At 42.1% G+C, this 27208-nt stretch overlaps 1 protein-coding gene across 2 annotated transcripts in view; it reads right to left on the bottom strand.

Moving 5' to 3' along the window:
- Positions 1–27208, bottom strand: part of NIBAN1 (niban apoptosis regulator 1) — a 123123-nt gene that overhangs the window by 69061 nt on the left and 26854 nt on the right. The window lies entirely within an intron of this gene.

Genomic DNA, 27208 nt, shown 5'->3' with positions numbered 1-27208 from the left:
TACTTCTATAATCTCCTATATGAGAATCTCAAAGCTCTTTACAAATAATAAATGAAAATTCAACATTCCTGTGAGGGAAGAAAATAAGATTATCCTACTTCATAGACAAGGAAACTAAAACAGAAGTTAGATGATTTGCCCAAGGTGACTCAGTGGGCAGTTGAAGAACTGGGAACCTAGCACTCCTGTCTCTCAGTCTGCATGCTAGACAACAATGCCTCTTTAGAGATACTATGAAGGCTCAGTTACAAAGATATTTATTTGAGCTGGGTGAAGAAAGGTAACTAACTCCCTTTCGTGGAGGATTTTGATATTTTGAAATTTTGGTTTAGCTCCAATTTGGAACAAAATCCAGTAATTTCAAGCTTCTCCATGAAAGGAAACAGAACCCTGGTTCTGGGGTAATTCACATGGCAGACTGCCCCAGAACCACAGACCCTAGGAGCTCTGGGGTCCCTGACTTCAAAAACAGTCCAGCAGGTGGGTTGGCTGGCAGAGTTCCAGCTCAGAACTTTTTCAAAATCAAACCATCTCCCCAAAAAGGTTTCAATTTTGACAAATTGGCAAATTCTGACATAAAAAAACTTTAATAGGAATTTTTCCTACCAGCTCCGCATTTTATAGAACTGGCCACAAGTCCATAGCAGATTGGATGTACTCTAAAGGTTTTGTCATATATGTTGTTACTGGAAATGTATAACCATACAAAACTTCATCCACCAGCCTCTATTTTAGTCTTGCTCTAGTTGGGAACAAAGTTTTTAAAAATGAATGCATTCCCCAGAATTTTTTCACTTAATTTTGATGTTTAAAATAATTCAAGATTTTTTTTAAATATAAATTGGGTGAAAAAAAAATCTCTGTATTTTCCAGAGACAGAGTTAGGACATTTTGACATTTAAAAGTGTGAGATTTAATATTTTAGCACTTGTGAGTACTTTATTTCCTTCTGCAAATGAGACAGAACAACTTCTCTGCTGGGGGCTCAGGGCAAACTGCTGCTGCAAGGTGGGTGGAACTTGCAAAAGTGTTCAACACTATGGTCTGGTCTGCTCCCACTGAAGTCAATGGTAGTTCCACAGCAATGAAAGTGTAATTAAACTAGGGCATAGCACTTCTGAAAATCCTATCCACAACGACGTTTTGTTATTATAACATGACGCTTGGTATTGAGAGCTGACTTGAATTTAGCAGCCATCATCCAGTGAGCCCACCTTGACTTCCTTTCTAATCCTTCATGTATTTGTGGGCCAGCAGCTCTCTAGACTCAGAAGCCCATCTGAAAGGCTTTCCAGAGTAACTGGAAGTAATTCTGTCCTATATGCCTAGATCCAGTTAGGTTCTATGCAAGAATCAAGAAATTAAGGTAGTTCTTTCTCTCTCAGAGCATGTAAAGACATAAAAAACCCCAAACACTCCTGCTCTGGCAATTTTATTTTCAGCTAGTTGCAAGTCACATAAAACTTCCTGCTAACGGGAGAGCAGGGGAAGCTATGAGAAAAAGAAGTTGCCATTAAGCAGGCTTTGGTGAGTCTACTCTATAAAGTGAGAATGGCACAAATGGCACCTTCTTACTCATATCTTCTCCCTGCATGTACCGAGAGCCATATCTGCTGACTTTAAATAAAATTTTTACTCCTGTTCACCCTGCAGAACCAGCTCAGCTAAGCGTGAGCTGGATTCCATTCCTACTTGGGCATCAATAGCACTGCAGAGTAAATTCCAACTGAAGGACTCGATTCTGCTCTCATTTTATACCTCTACAACCACACAGAAGACAGTTACAGCTCCACAATTCCACTGAAAACAACCGCGTCACAGGTGCACAATTCCTCTGCATAGAGTGAAGCCGCAGAGGTAGCCTGTGAGATCATTATTGTTGAGGATGGTCATATGAGCAGGAAAGATCCAGCTGGACTCTCAGATCCCAGGTTGAGTTAAATTTTCAGATCTGTCAGTTAGACAGTCTTTTCACTAGGAAATTGAGCCTGGGTGTTCTTTGGTCCGACAGTCTCAAAGGGCCCAGTCTTGTGGGCTCCATTGACCTCAAAGGGAGTTAAGGGCACTCAGCAACCTTGCAGGATATCCCCTATGGCTCCCAGACAAAAGATTACATAAAAGAGTTACCCCAAAGTGGTCAGTAAGACAGTTTTCAGAATCATCTATATAGAACTAAAAAGGTCTTTCACACAGGAGACCTCCAGGACAGCAGAAGGTGCTGACTGTCAAGAGTCTGCATTTTATAGGGCCCCAGACTCTACCCCTTCCCAGTATGCTTTGCAAAAAGAAGATTGACAGGTAGGCATCATTTTTCCCACTCTGTCAATGAAACATACCTGTTTTTCACTGACAAGCCTCCCAGGGCCTGCTTCATAGTCTTTTTCCTGAAACTGGACCATCTTAGCCTAGTTACACTGGCATGAAAGGGGAGCCCTGACCCACCTAGACTGGAGGCCTAACAAACAAATAGAGGAATAAGCCCTGCTTGTTAAAAACTTATTTTTTTTCTTCTCTGAGACGCCAAACTTCCAATGTCAAGTTGCTCTGTCACACAGGGTCTAAGATACTGGACCTTAAATCCACCAGTCTGCATCTTGGACTAGTAGTTTTTTCAGGGGGAGGGAGGAAAGTAAGCAGGGGTGCTGAAACAATTTGTATAGTGGGGGTGCTGAGAGCCATTGAATCAAACTGTAAATCCTGTATATGATGGAAACCACTTCAAGCTAGGGGGTGAAGCAGCACCCCCAGCACCCCTAGTTCCAGCACTTATGAAAGTAAGGGAATAAATTCTACCTCTGGGGAGAAAATAGTAAATCTCCCTCCAACAGGCTGTGTTTGGGAGAACTTTTCAACAGTGACTGAAGTGGCTCAGAGGTTTGGTGTATACAAAGCAGAGAGAAATTAGTAGGCCAGGTGCATGTGAGGTAGCCAAAGATCTAGGATTAATTCAATTTATCATATGAAGATTATGTCATATATTTCTTCTATGTCTGTGATATGTATGAGGCATGATATAATCAACTGCAACATTAACCAATGAGCAATTACCATATTTCTATTGTGTTTATTTCAACTCCTGCACCACCTGTTGTATGTTATCATTATGCTAGAATAAACTCCTCATAATAAGAAAAGAGAAGACAATGTGTCATTCAAGTGTCATTCAGAATCTCAAACTAAATTAAAACTTGATCCTGCACCACTCAAATGAATGGGAGTCTTGACACGAGCTTCAGTGGGAGTAGGAGTATGCCCCTGATGTACTGTTCATGTAAACTTTTTTAGTTTGTTCACGACAAGACTGTGTTATCTGAAAATATAAATGATTGAAGTACAAGTAAAGGGTAACCCTTCCTATGAAATGATACTGTGGTATAAATACAGATCAAACCACTTTGTTTTCTCAGCCTTATCAGAACACTTAAGGAACGAGTTCCCCAAGTTCTTTCCCAAATTTAGTGCTTCTTTCTTTTTTGGAGTTGTTTATATCAAGCAGAGCCAAGTTTCCCACTTGGTTTGTTTGGCTACACTGCAACACCCGCCTTTACAAATGAAATGTGTTTTGAAACCTAACTCTTCTAGAATAATGTTTATCCTAACAGAATGTGATATGGAAGACTAATCAATGGAAGACTAATCAAAGCTGAATTTACAAACAAGAACAAAAGTCAGCCATGGAGGTTGAGGGATTTTCTACACAATTTGGATGACAATACTCTGCACTGATGGATGTTTTTCCTTCACTGAAGATTTACATTATGGAGAATAAACTCTGCTAAGGTTGCACAAGTCTTCAGGATTCACTTCACAAAAGAAAGCCTGCATTGCTCTTTTGTGTTGCAAAGCCTTAAAGGCAAACAACAATATATCTTTAAGAACAAGAACAAATGCCATTGTATTAGAAACATACACTGGTGATCCCTTCGAGGCAGGGAGGGATCTAGAATTCCCAACTAATGAAAGGTGGTTTCTTTTCTTTCTGAAATACGCTCTTTTAAATTTCTTACATCTGCAGTTTGTTATTCTCAGTGGAGCAGATTATGGGTTCTTGGAATTTTTTTTAATCCAAACCCTTCTTTTTCTTTCCATCCATCATCAGCTAATTGGTTTGGATTTCAGAATCCAACAAGAGAATAAGAACCATCAAAATCCAGGAAGTTGGAATGGAGGCTGAAGAGTTCTCCTTTGTGTTATCAAAAAGAACAGGCGTACACCTCTACCCCGATATAACGTGACCCGATATAACACGAATTCGGATATAACGTGGAAAAGCAGCGCTCCGGGGGTGCAGGGCTGCGCACTCTGGTGGATCAAAGCAAGTTCACTATAATGCGGTTTCACCTATAACGCGGTAAGATTTTTTGGCTCTCGAGGACAGTGTTATATCAGGGTAGAGCTGTACTTGTGGCACCTTAGAGACTAACAAATTTATTTGAGCATAAGCTTTCGTGGGCTACAGCCCACTTCATCTGATGCATAGAATGGAACACACAGAAAGAAAATATTTATCCATACAGAGAACATGAAAAGGTGGAAGTAGCCATACCAACTGTAAGAGGCCAATCAATTGAGATGAACTATCATCAGCAGGAGGAAAAAAAAAACTTTTGAAGTGATAATTGAGATGACCCATAGAAGGTGTGAGGATACTTAACATGGGGAAATAGATTCAATTAGAGTAATGACCCAACCATTCCCAGTCTCTGTTTAAACCTAAGTTAATTGTATCTAATTTGTATATTAATTCAAGTTCAGCAGTCTCTCTTTGGAGTCTGTTTTTGAAGTTTTTTTGTTGCAAAATTGCCACCTTCAAGTCAGTCATTGAGTGGTTAGAGAGGTTGAAGTGTTCTCCCACTGGTTTTTGAATGTTATGATTCCTGGTGTCAGATTTGTGTCCATTTATTCTTTTGCGTAGAGATTGTGTTATCAGAATTCCTCCTCAAACCCAATACACCCCATCCCCTCCATGGTGCTTTAACAAAACCATGACACTTTGAGAACTCACTCTACATATTTCTTAATTTATTAACTGAACACATTTTAACAGAGCACCCTACCTCATCTTGTACACCTTGTCTTCCTTTGGGCTTATGTTTTGGATATTTGCTAAAACGAGTGTCTGGGGTATATTAAGTGTGAATCGTGTGCTGGACACTCTTATGAAAATTGTGAGTAATTTGAACTAGGGTATATAGCATGTCCTTATGTGCTCAAATAGTTGAAACTCATTCCCCAAGACAAATTAAATGTACTTGCTTTTATTAAGATAAACAGGTTATACAGCACTTTAAGTAGAGCACAGCTTGTTCTCTGAAATTCATTGCTTCCTTATTAATCTCTCTTGGGCTACCCTGAAGGCTTTCACGCCATTGTTTCCCCTCTAATTTGCATATCCTAAAAAATCATAAATTGCCATAGCTAGGGCTAAATTCTGTCTCATGTTGAGTAAAAGTGTGTTAGGGGTGCTAAGCGATGCAGGCAAACTTTTCCTCACAGCCACAGTTGCACTTCTGTAAGAACAGGCAGATTTTACTCTGCAGTGCTATATCAAGGCTTGGCATGCCTAGTAGCACTCCTTAGAGGTGCTGTAAGGTGGCTTGGAAGCTAAGGACACCTGCAAACAGGAACTTGGTAACACATATTGCTCCTTTCAGCACCAGCTGTAGCAGCCCCCACTACTCTCCCATCCTGGCAGTTCTGCCTGCATTTGCCGTGCACAGAAAGAAAAATTCAGAGACTCACTATACAAACACACACACACGTTTTGTAAGTAGAGCCAGAACTTGGTCTTTAGGATTTAAAGATGCTACCAAGTTTCTTCCTCTTCACTGGAGAAATCTCCAGCGTCATTAGCTTTCTTTACACACTACAGCTTTTGGGTAGGATATTCTAAAGCACCCCCCATTTAGGTCAGCTCCTAAACCACTTAGGCACTTTTGAAAATCCCTTCCTTCGTTCCTCATATGATTCTCAGTCTGCAAAAAACTGAGAAAATGTTTACTTTAACAACGCAAATCCCAGACAAAAATACATGTCTGAAACAATGAGCACTGCATACTCTGAATGCCACTAAAGTTATCACTGTAAAATGTTGAGAAAGAAGCAGTGACCCATGATGAAAGTGTCATAACCAATAAAAGAAAATTAAGAGAAGATAACTAAACTGACAAAACAGGAATAGGAAAAATTTAAGTTAAACACTGTGTAGTATTTGCCTGCCATCAATACAGCTAGCATTGGGAATACATTTTTTAAACAATACCTAAGCTCTGAAACCACCACAGGATCCTAATGTGATACAGATGAGGTCAAATGATGAACTTTAATGTTACCTATACCCATGGTTTTATATCTTCCTTCTCTAATTTCAGAGCTCGGATTTGGGGTCAAATTCTCCCTACGCCCCTGGTGAATTTAGTTCTAGGTTCAGATAAACATCCAAAAAATTGGATGCTTGCCTGAATCTCATGAGTCTTCAAAACTGGAAAAGAAATCTCATTAAAATAGGCTATGCTGCAATATTTTGGGTAATACTTGTCTCTTCCAGTTAAGCTAGAAATATTGCAAGAACCAGTTATTTCAACCTTTCCATTTCTGTCTATAACTTGGAAGTCCATGAAAAGAACAAATATTAGCCAAACGTTTTTGAAGGTCAGAAAAACTTTGGTTTGGGCTTGAACTTTGTATGGCTCTTATTTAAATCCAAAACTTTTAGCCCATTCTTAACACCAGCACCAAACCCTTTAGTATTTCAATAGCACTTGTTTCTCCCAGCTTAAAAGTCTCCATTTATTTATACCAATTGTTTCCCACTTCTTTACAATATTAATCAATTTAATTACCTTTAAATTAATCACAAGGCCCTTAACAGTTCCATTCCAATCTGGACAGACTTATTGGTTTCTGAACTTCCATCCCCTTGATACTATGAGTTAAGAGCGCCTATTTCTCAGTGCACATGCTGGTGTTCAATATTAGTAAAACTCAATTCTTAACACCAATTATAAAAATCTACTTATCTATCAATGAATAACTCTTGGTGCAGCCACAACACAAAAGCATGCCTTTAATGAAGATAGTCTTCTGGCTAAAGAATGTGCCTGGGAGTTAGGGAATCTGACTGCTGGAGAGGCCCTGATTTTACACCAGTGTAAATGAGATCAGTATTTGTCCCTCTTGGCTTTAAAAAGGAATTTGGTGCTTGCAGGGCCGGCTCCAGGGTTTTTGCCGCCCCAAGTGGCAAAAAAAAAAAAAAAAAAAAGCTGCGATCGCGATCTGCGGCGGCAATTCGGTGGAAGGTCCTTCGCTCCAAGTGGGAGTGAGGAACCGTCCGCCGAATTGCCGCCAAATAGCTGGACGTGACACCCCTCTCCAGAGTGGCCGCCCCAAGCACCTGCTTGGCAAGCTGGTGCCTGGAGCCGGCCCTGGGTGCTTGTGAAAGATACCTGGCCGAGAGCACTGGGCACATGAAGAACTCCTGTATCCACAGAATTAAACATTTTATTAAGATGATGATTAAAAAAAAAGTGAACGGTACAGAGTTTAAGCATAGAAGTTTCTGGTTATCAGGAAATAATGTACAGATTATCGAGGGGTGCAAAATTTGGTTTAAGATCGGGTGGCATAAGGAATACATAATCTGAAATATCCCCAGTTGGGGGCAAAAGGTTGATGGGTCAACGTACAGACATTGAGATGTGAAGGTATGAAGTTTATGAAGTGGCTATGTTCAGATGTGGAGTATAATGAGTGGATATGATGATGAGGATAGATTGACCCTCATTTGGTGAGATTTAATGTTCAGGGAGTTTATGGTTCCAGTTCATATGATCCAACGGAGGAAGTCTCTTGGTCCCTTTCTCGTACTGGGAGAACGATGTCACTCTGGCTCACGCCTCCTAGTACTGTCGGTGGCCGGTGATGTGTTCGATGTAGATGTCCCTGGACCATCGGATGGTGTCTGAGACCATGAGGCGCTGCATGAGCCGTGCGTAGCATCAACCGATCCTACAGGTCCGCAGCACATGCTTGTTGCAGGGGTCCCAGACGCCCAGGGCTCCGACGATCAGGGCGTCCATCTGCACCTCGTAGCCCTTTGCTCTCAGGGTGTCGGCCAGGGGGGTGTACTTTTCCAGCTTACGAGCTCAGGCTTCGCGAAACGCTGGGGTCCTGTTCTCAAAGGAGACCGTGACGTCGACGAGGATGATATTTTTCTGGGCCTCGTCGGTGACGACGATGTCAGGTCGTAGCTGGCTGTCAGTACCGAGGAGGGCACAGTTCATAGAGATCTCCCCCAGGCGTGGTGCGATGGCTTTCACCAGGCGGTTCTGGATGGTGTTGTGGCGCAGCTGCCAGGCTCTGGAGTGGGGTTTGCAGCTGCACAGGATGTGGGGTAGGGTCTCGTTGGAGTAGCCGCACTTCCTGCAACGCTTGTCTCGGTTCCCGTGGCAGAAGGCTCTGTTGAGCGGGACACAGTTGAGCCAGGCACGGTGGATGAACCGCCAGTTGGTGAAACGGGTGAAGCCACATCCTGCGAGGGAGTGGTTGCTGGCATCCCACTTGCTGGTCAACTCCAAGGCGTCACCCTGGTCCGGTTTACGCTTCAGGGTTTCCATGTACAGCGAGTGGATGGTGGCCTTCAGGGTCCTCTCCAGCAAGCCCCTGGCGCTCGGGGTGACGATGGTGTTGTCATCGGACCTGATCTGCGGCACCAGGACTCCCAGCTCCTGGCGCTCCTCGCACCACTCCCAGCCACAGCCAATGTGCTTCCCTAGGCGACGCGTGGCGTTGTGAGTGCGGGACCACAGTGAAGCGATGTCGCGCCCGTCCCATCCAAATTCCCCATCCAGGGAGCTGCTCAGGAAGTTGGCGATGTCTTGGCTGGAGGGGGCTCTGCCGATCCGCTTCTCTGTCACGTCACGTAGGGCGTTCACCGCGATGTTCCGTACCATGGCGTCGGGACATGTCAGCAGGCGGAAGGCGTGGGTGATCACTACGACGTTGCACAGGTCTCCCATGCAGGGGACGTTGGCGCCGCCGTGCCTGTAGGTGATGTAGACCAGCTCGTTGCTGGCTCTCTGGGGAAGGAACAGCCACTTCTTCAACAGCTGCCGGATGATCTTGTCTGCCTTGTTGAGGGGCACCTTCACCACAGCGGATCCCCTTAGGGTGAACGAGATGCGTGGGATCAGGTAGGTGTTCAGGGCATTTATCTTCTGCCACGGTGCCAGCAGGCAGGCGTCAATCTTGGCAACGTCCTGCAGGATCTCCTGGATGGTGTTCTCGGGTGTCTGCCGGACACGGAAACCAGTCAGCATGCCCAGGTGCTGGTATGCCTGCCCCTCTGCCAGGGGGATGACGGGCTCATCCTGGATCTGGAACCCTGTCGCTTCCACCGAGTCCCTTTTGCAGCCGTCAATGTGCAGACTTACGCACTTCTTCGCATTGAAGCGGAGCCCCATCCAGTCGGCAGCTCGAGGTGGCGTCTAGCATACCTTGGAGGCTCTGTGGGTCATCCGCGGTCAAGACCAGGTCATCCACATAAGCCAGGACGCTCACCCTCTCACCGTGGAGGATGAAGCCATCTGGGCCGTTGGAGATCGCTTGCAGCAACGGCTCCATGGCGAGGTTAAAGATGATGGGGCTGAGGGGACAGTCCTGCTTTACTCCACTCCAGATCGGGATCTCGGCGATCTCCCCTTCCATCGATCGGATGGTGGTGCTGCACCCCTCGTACAGCTCTCGGATCACACGAAGGAAGTTCTCTGGCATCCCGAACTCCTGGAGCGTGGCAAAGATGTGGTGGTGGGGCATGGATGGACAATAGCTGTACAAGTTCCCCCTGACTGTCATGCCAGCATGACCCAATCCTGATGTGGAGGGACCATCTCCAGGGAAGAGACACTGACACTACTTGAACTGTACTTAGGTTCACTAGGATTTTCCTGTGTTACATCTAGTGAATTCCTTAATGTAATCAGGAAACCTGTGAAAGGAGTTAATTCATAGGATATTGTCAGCTGCTTTCATAATGTCTGCCTTCCTCCAGTCCTCTGAGATAAATTCTACACTAAAAGTTGAAAGCTGTCTACTCATGCTTTCCCATTTTCCATGGGGATTTTGCAGTGTAATATACACAAGATGTCATCTGGAAATGGTGTCTATTTAAGTCTGACAGCCTCTGTGCTTTTTCCTAAACATTCCCTATCGCATCTACAAACAGTTCTTCCTTTTGTTATAATAAGAAACACGACCTAGTTTTAAAGTAACTATCATCTTCATTTATAAAGAGAATATTCCTGTAATACTCTAATTAACTCTAACTTACCTTTTATTATGAACAAGAGGTGGCAGAGAGAAATGGACTAGTTCTGATCTCACTGAAGCCATCCCTATGCAGATTTGTTTCCACAGGTGAAGCTAAACCAGGGAAGCTACACTAGTACAAACCCCCAGTAGAGACGTGTTGAACCAGTGTACAGTGGGGCTCGCCCTCAGTAAGTTGCCAGGGCAAGTCGCACTAGTGCAATCCCTGTTTTGCATTAACACATGTGTTCATGTTAGGAATTTGCAACAGTATAGTTACATCAGAGAAAATGTCTGTAGCCCAAATCAATCTTAATGTGGGTTTTGCACTGATGTAATTCCAATCAGTCACTGCACTGTAGAATCCACGTGAGGGAGAGTAATTTGAAATAGGTCCCAAATCATTCTCTTCATATGTCTAAACATTAAGAAATCCTTGAGACTATTAGCCAATGTGCTCTACTAGAATTGTGTGAAAGTCATCTGTTTCCTGTGCAGAAACAGAATTTCTGGTGAAATATTGCCATTTATTTTAAGACTTTGACATAGAATTTGTACTCCTCCAGAAGCAAAGCTGTTCTTTGGATTTCATAGGCAAAGCAAAATAGTTTGGAATATTTATGTAAATTTGACTTTTTTATGCCCCCTTTTAATGCCTCTGCTCCAGCAGGGGAGAGGGAAAGAAAATGACAGTTTCTGTTCAAGTTCTTAATTGTCCATCTAAATTTGCCATTTAACTTATTCCTATGTGATTTCTATAATTTTACTTCAATGTGAAGATATTTCATAAGAGTCTGTTTAATGGACTCATAATTTTGTGATAGGCTAAATTTTACATTGAGCTACATCCAGATGTTATCACGGGAGTTTCAATAGGGTTGCACGGAACAGAAATCAAGGTAGAATCTGTTCCTAATGTCCTTTTCATATAACTTCCTGAGCAGTTCACATTTCACTATGAACACTAGACTAGAGAGCACAGACTGCAGCTGGGGTAAGTGACTCCTCTCTAACTCTAAGGAGGATGAAGGTCAAAAACAGGCTGTGATTTAAAAGGTAGATCTTGAAGTCGCAGATTAAGCCTGAATATGACCAAATTGACCAAATCTATGGGGCACAAAACTGGCTCACATATTTCCTAAATTAGAGTTCTTCTGGGAGCAAACTCCTAGAGTGATTCCTGAGGGCACATTCTTCTCCATCTCCCTCATGCAGGAGTCATAAGGACCATGGGGACTCTCCACTGGAGTCCACAGAGAGGATAGGCCAGTTCTTTGATCTAGTCTTAGTCGTTATTAAGTTAACAGAAACTCAACAGTTCTCTTTCGTAATGTCCACTAAAACCTATGTGTGAGTGCTCTGGAGAATAGGTTCATCAGCAATCAAATCAAAACAACAAAACTCCAAATACTTTCATGTTACCTCTTCATTAAGAAGCTTGACATTCACTTGAACTTCATCCACAAGTTATTTATTCTAACTTTCATAGGTCTAGGGTGCCTGGGGTAAAATATTTTAATATCATCCAAAATTAGCAGCGCCAGAAGCAAAGTCATTGGGATGGAGAGCATGCTTGCCTCACTTTTTGCACATTGGCAGTCAGTTTTGTCACAATTAGGTGGTAGCAGGCAGGAAGACATTTGGAAAGAAATTTGAGGGACACTTATTTTGTTATTGATGCCTGCATCCTCTTGCATAGTTCAGAATCATGAGCACTTTAATCAGAATGGATAACAAACTTTACATTGCAGCAACTGGCTGATCTGGATCTCATCATAGCCAGAAATAAAAGTGATGATGAAATAGGGTCAGAGGATTTTTGTTGTATTGCATCTTAGTCCAGATTAAGAGAGAGAGTATTGGAGGTCACCAAGAAAACTTAATGAATGAGTCTTCACAACTCATCTGGTCACACATGTGATATAAGTATTATTTCCCCTACCCCAATTTTGGGGAAACTCATGCATACAGGTGAAATAATTTGCTCCAGGTTACAGAAAAAATCCATGTAAGAGAGCTGGAATTAGAACTCTGGAGTTCCAGACTACTAGTCCTGACCACAGCCCACTAAACTATACATTTAAAGATACACAGGCGGTCAAATGCACTACCAGGTTACAAACCAGGGCATATTCCAAGGGCAATTACTAGGGTCTTCCTTCCTCTTCCCTTAATACAAGCAAGACTGAAGAGGTAAGAGGGTACTGCTGGTGACTTTTCCCCTTTCCTACACATTCCACTTTTGTGAGAGATCTGGGACACCAATGTATTATGCTTCTCTGTGACTCATCCATCTCCAGTTGATTCATCTACTCCCTTAATACATGCACTCTCTCAGACATGTACCTCTTCATGTACACTGTCAAATGCACTACCAGGTTACCAGGTTGACATGTACACATGTGGGTCACTCTCTTCCCACTGCATCTGTGCAGCCTTGTCCAGTGAGAGGCAGACGGGTGCCCCCCCTTGCCAGATAAGCATTACACACACACAAAGAAGGGTATAAATAGCTCTGAAAGCATAACAATAACTCTGCCTCATCTATAGCAGGAAAGAGCCAATAAACATAAGCAAAAGTATTGGCTGTACTGCCCTAGTTGTACGCACGTATGACTGGGGCATAGAGCTGAAGGCGACTATTGGAAAAATCTGAATGTTAACCCTTAGGGGACGGAACTCAAACATTAGCACAGCAGAACTGCACTTTAAGTGACAAGTGACTGCATAAGAGTGGCACCTTTTTACTCAGCAGATCTGCTTCTTGGGTGCATTTAGTCATTCCTGCTCATTAAAGCAGGAACAGTGAGTTTCATTACTTTTTGTTCCTTTTAGCACTGCACAGGCAAGCTGCCAGAGAGTGAGCAAGTTGGTTTGCAGAACCTTTAGTAGTGGTGATGAAATGTGAGCAGATTAACTTTCATATCCCTAGTTGAGTTTGCAAGACTCACACTCAAAAAACCCTCTGCTTTTTATTTATGAAATTAATTTATGATTTGGAAATAATTGACAGACAATGAACAAAGAGTCTCACAACAGCATTGTCATTGAGTGTCTGTTCAGGGTAGACTAGCACTTCATGGGTTGTCCAAATTTGGCAGTTTTTATTCATGAAAAACATCCCTTTCTGTTAAACCCAATGTGTTTATTACAAGTGTAAAAGAGGTAGTCTGTCTTGAAAGTTTTTGAAATGTATGTTCTTTATTGGTAACGGGTTTAGAATAAAAATGTTCTGCTTGTAAACAACTAATCAAGGTCAAATTCTACAGGCCTGGGGTCTGAGAATCTTTTGTTTATATACGGTATTTCCAAGCAACAGCAAACTTTTAGATTAAAAAAAACCTATAAATTAATCCAGTCCAACTCCTGGGGAACAACAGCGGATTATGCTTGCTCTACAATATAGTAGTGGCTTACTCTAATTGAAAGTGAACAGGCTGTCAGGCTCATTACTGCCAAGTTGTACCAAGTACTAAAAACATTGTAAAGAGATGTTGATATCAAGTTCTAGAAATGCAAGCCAACACTGCAACAGCCCTTAAATTATGTGTCCTCTCTCCTCCCCTTTAATGATGAAACTGCAAGCAGATGTCACTTTTCTGCACCAATATCCATGAGATAGAATGTAGCAGAATGAATCAAAAATCTTCCACATCAGTGATTTGATATTAATAGAAATAGTCATCTTCACAGAACAGTGATGCAGGATCTGACACCATAACACCTCTTAGGCCTGATTCTCATTTACACTCAGACAGCTTTCTACGTGACCTTCAAGTGGGCACAGATTATATTTACGCTCACTTTAAAACTGTTTTACACTTGCCAGACAACCTCTGCTTCATCTGGACACTAGCTTTCCATTAATGCAGTGTTGCTGTTTTTTAAACATAGCAGCAGGAGGCACTCAGAAGACTGACATAATGTCTACTTAAGTGGACAACATTTAACCCAAATAGCCATCTCACCACAGGTAGTATTCCAATGCTGCAAGACCCTATACCACTGGCACATCTATCAGTTGGTCTCCACTCTCCAGGACCATTCTTTTTCCTTAGCTTGTGCTTCTTCCATTGGTCCAGAGCTTAGGTCTGGTCTATACTAGGAATGTTTACATCAGTATAGCTATGTTTCTCGGAGTATGAAAGATATACCAGCCTATTCCCCCCACCCCGCTTCCCCTGTAAACTGCACTAGGTCGATGGGGATTAGCTACGCCAATGGGAGAATCCTTCCTGTCAGTGTACGTAGTGTCTACTCTGAAGCATACAACAGCACAGCTGTGCCGCTGTAGTGTTTAAGTGTAGACACCCTTAGTCTTGTTACCCTTCAGGACAATAAGGTTGAGTAAACAGAATGGCCTAGGTGGGATGATCATGAGGAATGTACAGAGCTTCATTCTGAGGTGGGAGTTTATCCACATGGCATTTGTCAATAAACTGGTTTGGTTTATATTTTTTGTACCTGCATTCAGGGTGCTTGGAAATCTCAAAATAAATTCTTCCCAACCTAAGTTCCCAGGAAGGTAGGTGGAAACTGAGAATCTGGGGTGGTGGGCCTAAATAGGAAGTATGTAAGAGTCTTTAAATTGCTTCACAGGGATTCCTACTGAATGGGCATCTCAGAAAAAGAGCAGGACAAAAAGCCTGATTGAGATGAAAAGTTGGAAAAAAGAGCAAGGTAAACCCAATTAATCTCAATCACCACAACAGAAGAGTGGTGAAGCAATATAGAATAACTGAAGAAATAACTCTCAAAGATTCCCTAGAATTCAATTTCCCACTTCAGTTTGTGCTTGCTTGAGAGGTTGCAAAGGAAAGCCTTTTGTGACTTATGGTTGCTTATACTGCCCTTGTGTTTGTCTCACTTCTTTCTTGGTAATCTTAATTTTCTAAATCAAGTCTCTGGCTATATCATTCCAGGAAACTCTAATAACCCAAACCACAATAAGTCACCTTCATGCTGCAAGCTTTATTCACAAGCATAAAAAACAGATAGGCAGTTCCAGTGTATTTAAAATGTTTTTCAAACTATGATTAGTTATCTGGGAAACAGAGAAGCATCCTGGAATAAGAAAAGATGTAAGTGGGGATTTTAATGTTCAAAAGTTCCAATTTCTTCTATGTACCAGTGTTGAGGAGGTGGCATGGCAAGAACAGGTTAGAAATATGTACTCTAAGCAGATGTGGTGAACAATCTAGGCTTTCAAATTGTAAACATGTAACCCTTTGAATAAAAATCAAGAACTTTATTTCTCACTCTTCTGCACATTTTAAAGGGAAACTAATTACTGGTAGTTTAAAATCATATTTTAAAAATCTTCACCTGTATAAATAATTTAAAAAGTGAAATATTTAAATATAATTTACTTTTCAGTGTGTGTCTATACATACACACACACGTATACACTTAAGTTTAGTCCATTTTCATTGTCCAATTTGTTTCACTTTGATTTGTAGTCAGTTTCCAGTCATTTTCACTTTCAGGTTTTCATGAATTTCATTACAAAAAGATTGGAATACCTGAGAGGATAATATTTACCTGTTTCTAGCAGAATTGGGGGGGAGGGGAGGCAGAAAAGGGGGAAGTCATGAAAAACTTCTATTGATCCTAGAGTTTGTAAAACCTTGATTTTCCAAAACCTAAATTTTGAGTTTAAAATTAAGGTGCCCATTTAATTATAGGTTTCAGAGTAGCAGCCGTGTTAGTCTGTATCCACAAAAAGAACAGGAGTACTTGTGGCACCTTAGAGACTAACAAATTTATTAGAGCATAAGCTTTCGTGGACTACAGGCCACTTCTTCGGATGCATTTAATTATACTTTTTAATTTTATTGTTTCAAAGCCCTGTGACATAATATGATTACATTTTAACACCACATCACTACATTGTATTGGAGCACTATATCACAGGACAACAATGTAATGTCATAACATTCCCATGTTATAACATTTCACGAGCCTGGGGAGTCATTTTGCAGAGTTGCCCTGATAAAATTGGGATGATCCTGGTAATAGCAAGACTGGTAGCAACAGTGTACCTGGTACCTGAAATTTTAAAAAGTATAGGAACACAATAGTATGAACTATAGATAGTAACAGCCTTAACTTTGAATCTCCTTGTTTTGTCTTTTTGTATAACAACTGCAAATTCAGTTTGTCTCTAGTGATAAGATACTTCAATCATCATGTCACATTTCTATACATCCATATAATTAATGCATAGTATGGTGACTGCTGTGGCCTAGTGGACTCACATTGAAACTTACAATCTGTGACCTTGTCCAGACCAAATAGTGTCTCTGGCTGTCATTTACCTGATCTGAACCAATTCTCCATTCCTATGTTTACAAAAACAAGGGTAATATGTTTATCCACCTTTGTAAAACCCTGAGAGATCAATGGATAGAAAGTGCTCTGTTTATTCAAAATATCATGTTTATAATTGAAAAATATTTGGAAGTAGTATGTCACACTAGTCAATCTATTTTAGGAGCAAATCCTCCCGTGCCTCTCCATGGGAATGTACCCTCCGTTAGGCACAGGGCCGGCTCCAGGCACCAACCCCCCAAGCTTGTGCTTGGGGCGGCACCTGGAGGAGGGCGGCGCGGCGCTCCAGCTCCCGCCGCCAGGGAGAGCGGAGCTGCAGTGGGCTCGCCGCCCTCCCCCAGTGCTCCGGCCGGCTCGCCGCCCTCCCCCCCGGCGCTCTGGCCGCCAGCGGAGCCCCGGCCGGGCTCACTGCCCTCCCCCCGGCGCTCTGGCCGCCGGGGAGAGCGGAGCCGAAGCGGGCCCTCCCCCTGGCGCTCTGGCCGGTCGGGGAGAGCGGCCCGCGGCCGGACTCGGTGCCCTCCCCTGCCGCGCTGGGGTGGAGGGTGTGGGGGGCGGCGGGAGGCTTTTTTGCCTGGGGCGGCAAAAAAGCCAGAGCCGGCCCTGGTTAGGCAGAGAACTGATCCAGTTCTGGTAGGGGTTTGATGTTGGAAAGAGAAAGGAGGAAGTCTGAGCGTCAACTGTGCTGCGAGGGAGCTCCTTCTACACTACTATAGGAGGGCAGCAACTGGTGATAAAAAAGGTGTGTACAGTGGACCTATGATTATGCAAATGCACTCACCAACCCCTTTGTGGAAGTGAAGGCACAGCTACTACAATGGCTACTTGTTTGTGGATTGTTTGGGATGATCCTGGTAACAGCAAGACAAGTGGTAACAGTGTACCTGCATACTTCAAAGGAAACATACTTCTCCTTTATGAATATCTACAGACCGCATCAAATAAAGCTGTAAAAACCAAGTTAAATAAGATATAACAGAAATACTAATTATTTATATTAGCACAATACCTAGGAGCCCTAATATCCATTCCTGACCTCCCTGTTTTAGCTGGAGGACATAGAAGACAGGAAAGCTGGACCCTGGACCCTGATTCAAAACCCATTGAAGTGAATGGAAATTCAAGTCTGAAGGGCTTTGGATAGGATCACTGGAAGGGAAACCCCATCAACTCTTAATTAAATGTGAGATGGGAATAGAATCTCCCCTCTCAAAACCTAGTTTTAAATGGTCTGACTAAATATTCCCTCCCCACTCATGAATGATTCTGGGGAGGGTCCCAGAGCTCGGACTGCAGCATGAGCCTGGAAGTCTACACAGCAATGAAACAGCCCCACAGCCCAAGCCCTGCAAGCCTGTTGGCTAGAATGGGCCAGCTGCAGGTTTTTCTTTGCTGTGTAAACATACCCCCAGTTGCCTTCGGAAACTGGAAGGCCAAGAGATGACATTTTGGTCCCTCTGACACACACACCCCATCCCTCCATGTGCCAAGCTCAGAATCAGGGTCTTGGTGTTTCTGCCTTAAAAAACCCAAGCAGAATTATTTTTTAAATCAAATCACCAAAAAGCAAACGTTAATTTTTTATTTTTTGCTTTGCACTTCACCTTTAAACATTCTACACAAAGATAACAGGGACTATTAAAGCCAATTAACCACTCCCTCTATACTTGGCAGGCTTTGCTTCACTGATTCCTTCTGGGTCAGAGAGAACCTGTTGTATAAAAGCTAGTATGAAGTGTTCAAATTTAGAATTAATACCATACTCCACAATTATATCCTGGAAGCAGTTAGATTTGTATTTCAAAAAAGTTCTGCAATTACAAGAGTGAAGATTAAAAGGACACTTCCTTACTCAGCAAATCTGCTGCTTGAGTCATTTATGTTTGTTTTATGGGGGAAAACACAAGGATTTTACACCTTGGCCCTGCAAAGTCAACATGGATACAGGATGGCCAAGTGAGCTCACACCTATTCTGCCTCATGCATAATCTGTAAAACTGTCAGTTATGATTGTAGAATCTCTATTACAAGTCACAGTGAAAGTGGTAGAAAGAGCCACCTAGATTTTTCTAATCCCAGGTTGAGTTTACAGGGATGACAGTTAGAAAAATCAACTTTTAATTAAGAGAGTGAATTTGATGACAGTCACTGAGGAAAAAACTATAAATATGGGGCATATTGTCATTTTGTAGTCACTTATTTTACAACAATTGCTTTACAACTACTTTAATAATTAGGTTCTCTTTGCCATAACAAGAAAAGCATTTCTTCTGGGACGGATCATGGTTTTCCCCAAACTTGTATTGTTTTTAACTTTAATTAGCAGGATTGTCAGAACTAAGTATATTCGAGTGAGATTCCTGTACAGCATGCAGCTATGGTTTAACTATGAAATAAAGGTGTTGACATCAAATATCACTAGGCTGGGGTTTTGAAATCCTCTTTGTCCTCCATGGGGCTGATTTCATCATATCCTTGTTTAATATTAGGAGAAAGGAGTTTCAGAGAGCTATTGTATCCACTCAAAAGACCTTGACAATCAGCCAACTCCTCTACATTATTTCTATCTCCCTGGGATGTGCTTCACTTTCTCTCTCAAGGGTTCATCAATGCTTCATTGAGAAGACCATAGGTACTGCTTGTTATTGCTTTATCATTCTAATGAGAAGATGATGTCCTTGGTTACCCATTGTATTTCTTAATCACTGCATATGTTTTAAGAATTTCCCAGTCCAACCAATGCTGCTGTCTCAATACTTCAATGTTACTTCCTTTTCTAAAATAGCTTGCCTCGTTTCCTGTTTATTAATCTTCCACATTTACCATGATAAGTCCTGGTAACAAGTACCACATTTATTTAATTAATTTATTTATTTTAACAACTTTTCTATTGTGTTTGGAGTAAAAGTTGGGAGGGTACCTAGTGAAACAACAACTGACTTTACTAGGGTAACCATTCGTCCAGATTTTCCCAGACATGTCCAGCTTTTTGGATTAAAAATAGCGTCCAGGAGGAATTTGTAAATAGCTACAAATGTCCGGGATTTCCCCCCCATGCAGAGCGCAGCAGGGCTGCAGGAAATTCAGCTGCTCGCATGGGGCTCCCGCAGCCAAAGCCCTTCCCCCGCAGCTTCAGATCAGCTACCGGAGTCCAGCCCGGCCAATGTAGAGCTACCCCTCCCCTCCCTGCATTCTCAGATCGCCGGCCAGCTGGGCCATTCACATCGGACCTCAGCAGCTCCTCCTCCTCCCCCACTTCTCTTCCTCCCCTGCTCCTCCTCCCCTGCTGCCCAGCGCCCCACTCCGGCAGCACTGTGCAGGGGCAGGGACCAGGTTGTCTGTTGCGCTGGGGAGTGCAGCCATGTGTCGGGCTTCGCATGGAGACCGACATGCTGTTCTAAGTGGCAGGGTAAGGGAGCCAGGGGGCTGGAGAAGGGGCAGGGGGTTTCTGGAGGGGGCAGTCAAGGGACAGAGAGTAGGGGAAATTGGATGGGTCACGGGTTCTGGGGGGGGGGCTGTTGGGATGGGGGTGTGGAGAGGGGTCGAGGCAGGCAGGGAGCAGAGGGGGTTGGATTGGTTGGGAGTTCTGGGGGTCCTGTCAGGGGGCGGGGAGCGGTTGGATAGGGCGTGGGAGTCCCAGGGGGCTGCTGGGATGGGGGTGTGGAGAGGGGTCAAGGCAGGCAGGCAGCAGAGGGGGTTGGATGGGTCAGGAGTTCTGGGGGTCCTGTCAGGGGGCGGGGAGCGGTTGGATAGGGTGTGGTTGTCCGGGGGGGTCCGTCTGGGGGCGGGGGTGTGAATATGGGGTGAGGGTGTGGATAAGGGTCGGGGCAGTCAGGGGACAGGTAGGGTCCTATGGGGGCAGTTAGGGTGGGGGGTTCTCAGGAGGGGCAGTCAGGGGACAAGAAGCAGGGAGGCTTAGATAGGGGGTGGGGTTCTAGGGGGCAGTTAGTGGCAGGGTCCCAGGAGGGGGCAGTCAGGGGACAAGGAGCAGGGTGGGGTTGGGGGTTCTGAGGGGAGCAGTCAGGGGGTGGGAAGTGGGAGGGAGTGGATGGGGCGGGGCTAGAGTGGGGCTCCCCCACCCGTGTCCTCTTTTTTGATTGTGGAAATATGGTAACCCTAACTTTACTAACAGTAAGAAATTTATTCCACTGAGCTTAACTGAAACTACATAAGCAGGTGAGATAACTCCAACTTTTACTACTTCCAAAGTAACTCCAGCCACCACAGCTCTCCAGCAGGATATTAATTTACAAAAACTCACTCATCAGAGAACACTCACTGGCATATACATACCGTGTGAAACAAAGCAACTTTTAGCTGCTTTAACCCTTTCATGGATGTCACAGAAGGCAGCAAAGTTGGAATGTTTTTAAAAACAGATTTTTTCTTGACTGCAATCCTTTATTTAGTAGATTAGCAATCAGCCTCTTTCCTACCCTTGCCTTCATATTGTCGTTTATGCTGCCCCTACATTGTGTCTCCCATTTCTGTCTTTAAATTCTTCCTTAAAATCCACTTCCATTAATCTGTCCTATGTTAACTGCAGCACTGATATTTATTTCCCTTTTTGAAAGGTGGTCCTGTGTTCTGATTTGTGCATATCAGATTGTAAATTCTTCAGGTCTCTATGTTCTGTAAAATGCCTTCTATATTTACAGTGCTATATACGCATTTAAGAATATTAAAGAGCTGCTAAGGACTCATGGAAGACATTGTACTCAGAAATAATTCTACTAGTATATCATTGTTTATTTTTCTCTTCTGTCTGACAAAATATTTTCTAGAAATATTATGTAAACCAAATGCTCAATTTGAATTTACTTAACACAAAAATAACACCCCATTCTGTATTAAGTTAATGTATATATTCTATATATATATTTGAAGTTCTCATTTAAACATGTTTAGAACATATATAGTGATTTACATCTTCAAAGCACTGCACCAGCATTAATCTTTCCAACACCCCTGCAAGGTAGGTGAGTATTATTCTAATTCATAGATGGAGACTCATAGATCAAAGATAAGGGTCTGGTTTACAGCAGCACTGAGCACCCATACTCCTGTGGAGGGCCATCCATTATTTGGACATTAGTGAGAGACTTCATAAGCAAGACAGTGCAGATTTTCTGAGACAACATTTTAGTAAATTAGACTAAAAAATATTTCAAAAAGGCAAAATCAAAATAAATGGTTTTAACCCAAACTGATGGTTTTTTGGATTGCAAATTTGCAAAAATCTGATATTATTTTTTTGTCCCATTTCAAAACAGTTTTTTTTTTTTAGTTATCAAATTCTTGTGGGATGGGAAAACTATTTCCTGCCCAGCCCCATTCATAAGTGACTAAAAAATGGCCATAAAATATTGCAGTCTTTGGTGCTGACTGGTACAGTAGTTACAGAATTAGGTTGTCTATTTCTAGAGGTGTTAAATGATTATTTTTAAACATCTTCTGGACTAACAAGCTTAGGCCTTTATAGGGCAACTGTCCCATCAACTGGAGCATCTGTGTTCAGTAAGACTGGAGTAGACACACCTGAAAGATTCAGGCCAAATTTTTCAAAAGTGTCCACAGATTTGGGTGCCTCTAGTTTAGGGAACTTAACTTGAAGGCACTTTGGGTCTGATTTTTTAGAACTGCTGACCACCCACAATTACTATGAGTTGTCAGTGCTCGGCACCTCTGAAAATCAGGCCTTAATTTAAAAAAGTGTTCCATGAGGTTCCATGTGTTGTAACAAATATTTTTATATACCATTTATTTATTTAGGAAGTATTAACAGGTTTATTGCCATACAAATATAGAAACAAAACAATACAAAAAATCTGTCTAATAGATTTCAGAATAGTTTCCAAGGGAAGTGGTGGAAGCCTTATTGCTTGTGTCATTTAAAACTGACCAGCAGGAAGCACTGGAAAGTGAGCTGTAGGAAACAATCCTGCCTTGACCCTGAAACTGAGTAGATGATCTGAGAAGTCTTTTCCTTCCTTAATTTCCTATTAACTTTTTGACATTTCTAATATGTTTTGTTTGTACTCCTTCTATAATGTTGTATTCTGAAGTTAAGCTACAAACATAAAATTCTAGCAAACACTTGGAAAAAATACACAGAAACAAGAGTAGCCCTGCATTCACGACTAGCTCACTTAAACTTCAAATATGCTATAGAAAGAAGCTTGATTTTTTTAAGAACATTATTAAAAATGAACACATTATTTTCTGCAGAACTATTCTGAAAATAACCCAGTAATTCTTAGTCTCTGTCTAATAGTCTGTTAGCTTGCATACTTTTGGTTACCATATTATTCTCTCCAGAGGAATTTTATCAAAAAAAAATGCCTAAACTAAACTATTGAATTCTATAGCCCCACAGTCATAAATGAGAGCTCAAGACATGATTTATAGGTCCTTCATGACTTGGGTTCCTTCACATACATGGCAAATAGGATACAACGTCCAGATTGCATATTATTGTGATTGCAATAAAGTATAACACTGGTCTACAATTTTTGAGAAGTCATCTGCTTCAAAGATAAAATGTGCTATTTATTATGTATTTTGATGTGCTGAATTCAAATATGACAGTTAAAACAACTGATTGGCTACTGTTTCTAAGATATTTAAGTTTTTACATTTTATGTCTATGTATATTGTGTAGATAGTAGAGTTTTAATCATAAATTGTAAACCTAGGTCTTTTCATGTGTTTATGGTTGTTTTACGTGATAATATTTCACCTGTCCTGTTTATGTAACACTTTAAAAATCAGCAAAAGGGTTATATAAATAAAAGTTATTATGAAACAAAAGGCAAAAAACTATTATGTACATAGTTTAGTCCTTTTCAGTGTTTACTCGGCGCTTCTTGGCTTGTCTCTTGTATTCATTAAATGGAGCATCTCTTGTCACTGTCCAGCAATAGTCTGCAAGCATTGATGGGCTCCATTTGCCCTGATAGCGTTTCTCCATTGTTGCAATGTCCTGGTGAAATCGCTCGCCGTGCTTGTCGCTCACTGCTCCGCAGTTTGGTGGAAAAAAATCTAGATGAGAGTGCTTTAGTGTGACATGTTGCAACCAAGGCTTTTGTATGCCTTGAGGAGGTTTTCCACCAACAACCTGTAGTTGTCTGCCTTGTTGTTTCCGAGAAAATGTATTGCCACTAACTGGAAGGCTTTCCATGCCATCTTTTCCTTGCCACGCAGTGCATGGTCAAATGCATCATCTCGAAGAAGTTCACGAATCTGAGGAACAACAAAGACACCTTCCTTTATCTTAGCTTCACTTAACCTTGGAAATTTTCCACGGAGGTACTTGAAAGCTGCTTGTGTTTTGTCAATGGCCTTGACAAAGTTCTTCATCAGACCCAGCTTGATGTGTAAGGGTGGTAACAAAATCTCCCTTGATTCAACAAGTGGTGGATGCTGAACACTTTTCCTCCCAGGCTCCAATGACTGTCGGAGTGGCCAATCTTTCTTGATGTAGTGGGAATCTCTTGCACGACTATCCCATTCGCAGAGAAAACAGCAGTACTTTGTGTATCCAGTCTGCAGACCAAGCAAGAGAGCAACAACCTTCAAATCGCCACAAAGCTGCCACTGATGTTGGTCATAGTTTATGCACCTCAAAAGTTGTTTCATGTTGTCATAGGTTTCCTTCAGATGGACTGCATGACCAACTGGAATTGATGGCAAAACATTGCCATTATGCAGTAAAACAGCTTTAAGAGTCGCCTTCGATGAATCAATGAACAGTTTCCACTCATCTGGATCATGAACGATGTTGAGGGCTGCCATCACACCATCGATGTTGTTGCAGGCTACAAGATCACCTTCCATGAAGAAGAATGGGACAAGATCCTTTCGACGGTCACGGAACATGGAAACCCTAACATCACCTGCCAGGAGATTCCACTGCTGTAGTCTGGAGCCCAACAGCTCTGCCTTACTCTTGGGTAGTTCCAAATCCCTGACAAGGTCATTCAGTTCACCTTGTGTTAGGAGGTGTGGTTCAGAGGAGAAGGATGGGAGAAAATGTGGGTCCTATGACATTGATGGTTCAGAACCAAAAGTTTCATGCTCTTCCTCTTCCTCGTCTGACTCAAGTGAGAATGATTCTGGTGCATCAGGAACCGGCAGTCCTTCTCCGTTGGGTACTGGGCGTATAGTTGATGGAATGTTTGGATAATTCACAGTCCACTTTTTCTTCTTTGACACACTTTTCCCAACTGGAGGCACCATGCAGAAGTAACAATTGCTGGTATGATCTGTTGGCTCTCTCCAAATCATTGGTACTGCAAAAGGAATAGATTTCCTTTTCCTGTTCAACCACTGGCGAAGATTTGTTGCACAAGTGTTGCAGTATATGTGTGGGGCCCACCTCTTGTCCTGATCTCCAATTTTGCAGCCAAAATAAAGGTGATAGGCTTTCTTAACCATAGTGGTTATACTGCGCTTTTGTGATGCAAAAGTAACTTCACCACAAACACAGAAGATGTTATCTGCACTGTTCACACAAGTACGAGGCATCTCTGCTCACTTTGGCTAAACAGAAATGTGTCCCTTTGCAAAATCAAACACTGACAAATAAGAGAGCACGACACTGTATGATTTCTAGAGCTGATATAGGGCAATTTGTTCAGCAGAGTGATGTAAGCTTCGTTATGATTGCATCATCCATGACTTCTAGGAATAACATGATGCAATTCATATCATGTATGACGCAATACCAGCTTCAGATTGCATCATTCATTGTTTTGCCTAAAAAGCAAGTACTGTCCAAACCCAGTCATAGATTTATTCATAGATCCAGTCAAAGATGTATTTTAGTCATTTCTGGTTTAAATTGAGATCCCTTCCCTTTATAACTCACTTATCCTCCGCCATTCCCAAGTCAAGGATCGAATATACTGACCCAATAGCAATCTTGAAAACTAGAGCCAATCAACAATTATAAGCATCATTTTTGTTCTCAGTGACCCAGAATTAGTAAAGTTTGACTACATTTATTTCAGAAGCATTTTGGCTGTGGAGCAGTGTAACATAACACAACATTATGGAGCTTGTTTCTGCATCATTCAGGTCAAGTGGGTTTTTGAAGGGGAGCAGGATCAACAATACTTAGATCACTTATGAGAATAAAGCAAAACTAGCCACACAGTGTAGAAAAGAACTACAGACTATGATCAATATACCATTTTTATCAGCTGTAGTCACTTGACTATAAGAGTCAATAAAGTTTTAAATGTTTAGTACACATTTTCTGACCTTCCAGAGATGCAACAGTAGATAGATATATCTGGAATTATAAAGAAAACGAAAAATGGCACAAAACTGATAAAAAAATATTTTCAGTTACCATAATTGTATTGTTTTAAACTTACATCAGACCAGAGTTATTTCAACAGGAAGCCTGTTAGCCAACAGCTGGAAAAGTCATAGGCTTATTCTGGTAGGGGATTTATTAATTTTTACAGATGTCTCAGTTCCTATCTTTCAAAAGAAGTTAAAACGCTGACTACAGATGGGCCCCACATCTCAAAATCTGGATTTCAGCTCCTCACAAGATTGGGGGAAGAGGATAAATCTATGGTATCAGATTACTTTAAATACAGGAGTCATTTGCAAAATTTGGACCTGGGTATTTTGTAGTGTCCCCAAATTCAGCATTTAATTTACATTTGGTTCAGTCTGTTATAAAACAAAGGACTCTTTCCAAAATTTAGATTCCAAGCATGACAACAGTCAGGGGTGGTTGGATTCAGAATTTTTTTAGGCCATCTCTTACATGAATGATAATGATGTAGGATCCTAGTGCAGAACCCCTACGGTGTGTCTGGGATGAGCACTTTGGTCATTGGAGGCTAAAGTCATCAATTCCTTAGCAGCGCATGGCCCTAAGCACATCCTCTAAAAAAGAGGTGTTTGCTTTCAGTTTAAATTAATGAAACTAACACCTGCTAATGCCAACTGATACAAGAAAAGCACACATTTTATTTCAGTTGACCACATTTCCTGCTGCCTAAATATTTACGGCACGCTAAGGAAAAACTGTGTAGCAAGATTAATAACTAACAAACCACAAGCTCTTGCTCAAGTTACCATGTAGTAGTATTTTATACCCATACTGACTCATTGTTATTACATGTTTGTTTATGCTGGGAACACCTCGGTATCCAAGTGCGGTCTCACTTATAGGGCTCCCCGATCTGGTATATGCTAAATAACTTCATGCTTTTCCATATACAAAGGAAATCAGTGACAAATTCAGACCAGTTCAAGTGTATTCTTTGCCCACGCTCTCTGGACCCATCCTTTCTTCCACCAAATTCTAAACCTGCCTCTCATGTGTTTACTTTAAGTCACCTTCCTTAGCTGTGAAGCCTCAGACAGACAGCCACCATTACAGTCAGATCAGACTTGCATAGCTCAGTCATAACTGACAAGAGATTACTACAAACCAATCAAGCCAACTGACTGAACCCGCGCTTCTAAAGACAAAGCATTCTATCCTCCAACATGAGGAACGAGACCCCTATAGCACCCAAAATGTTTGACTACCAGTTACAGTGTAATAAAG

This window comes from Chrysemys picta, chromosome 8 (genome assembly GCF_011386835.1).
Source record: "Chrysemys picta bellii isolate R12L10 chromosome 8, ASM1138683v2, whole genome shotgun sequence".
Lineage (NCBI taxonomy): Eukaryota > Metazoa > Chordata > Testudines > Emydidae > Chrysemys > Chrysemys picta.
This window is presented reverse-complemented; position numbering and strand designations above follow the sequence as displayed.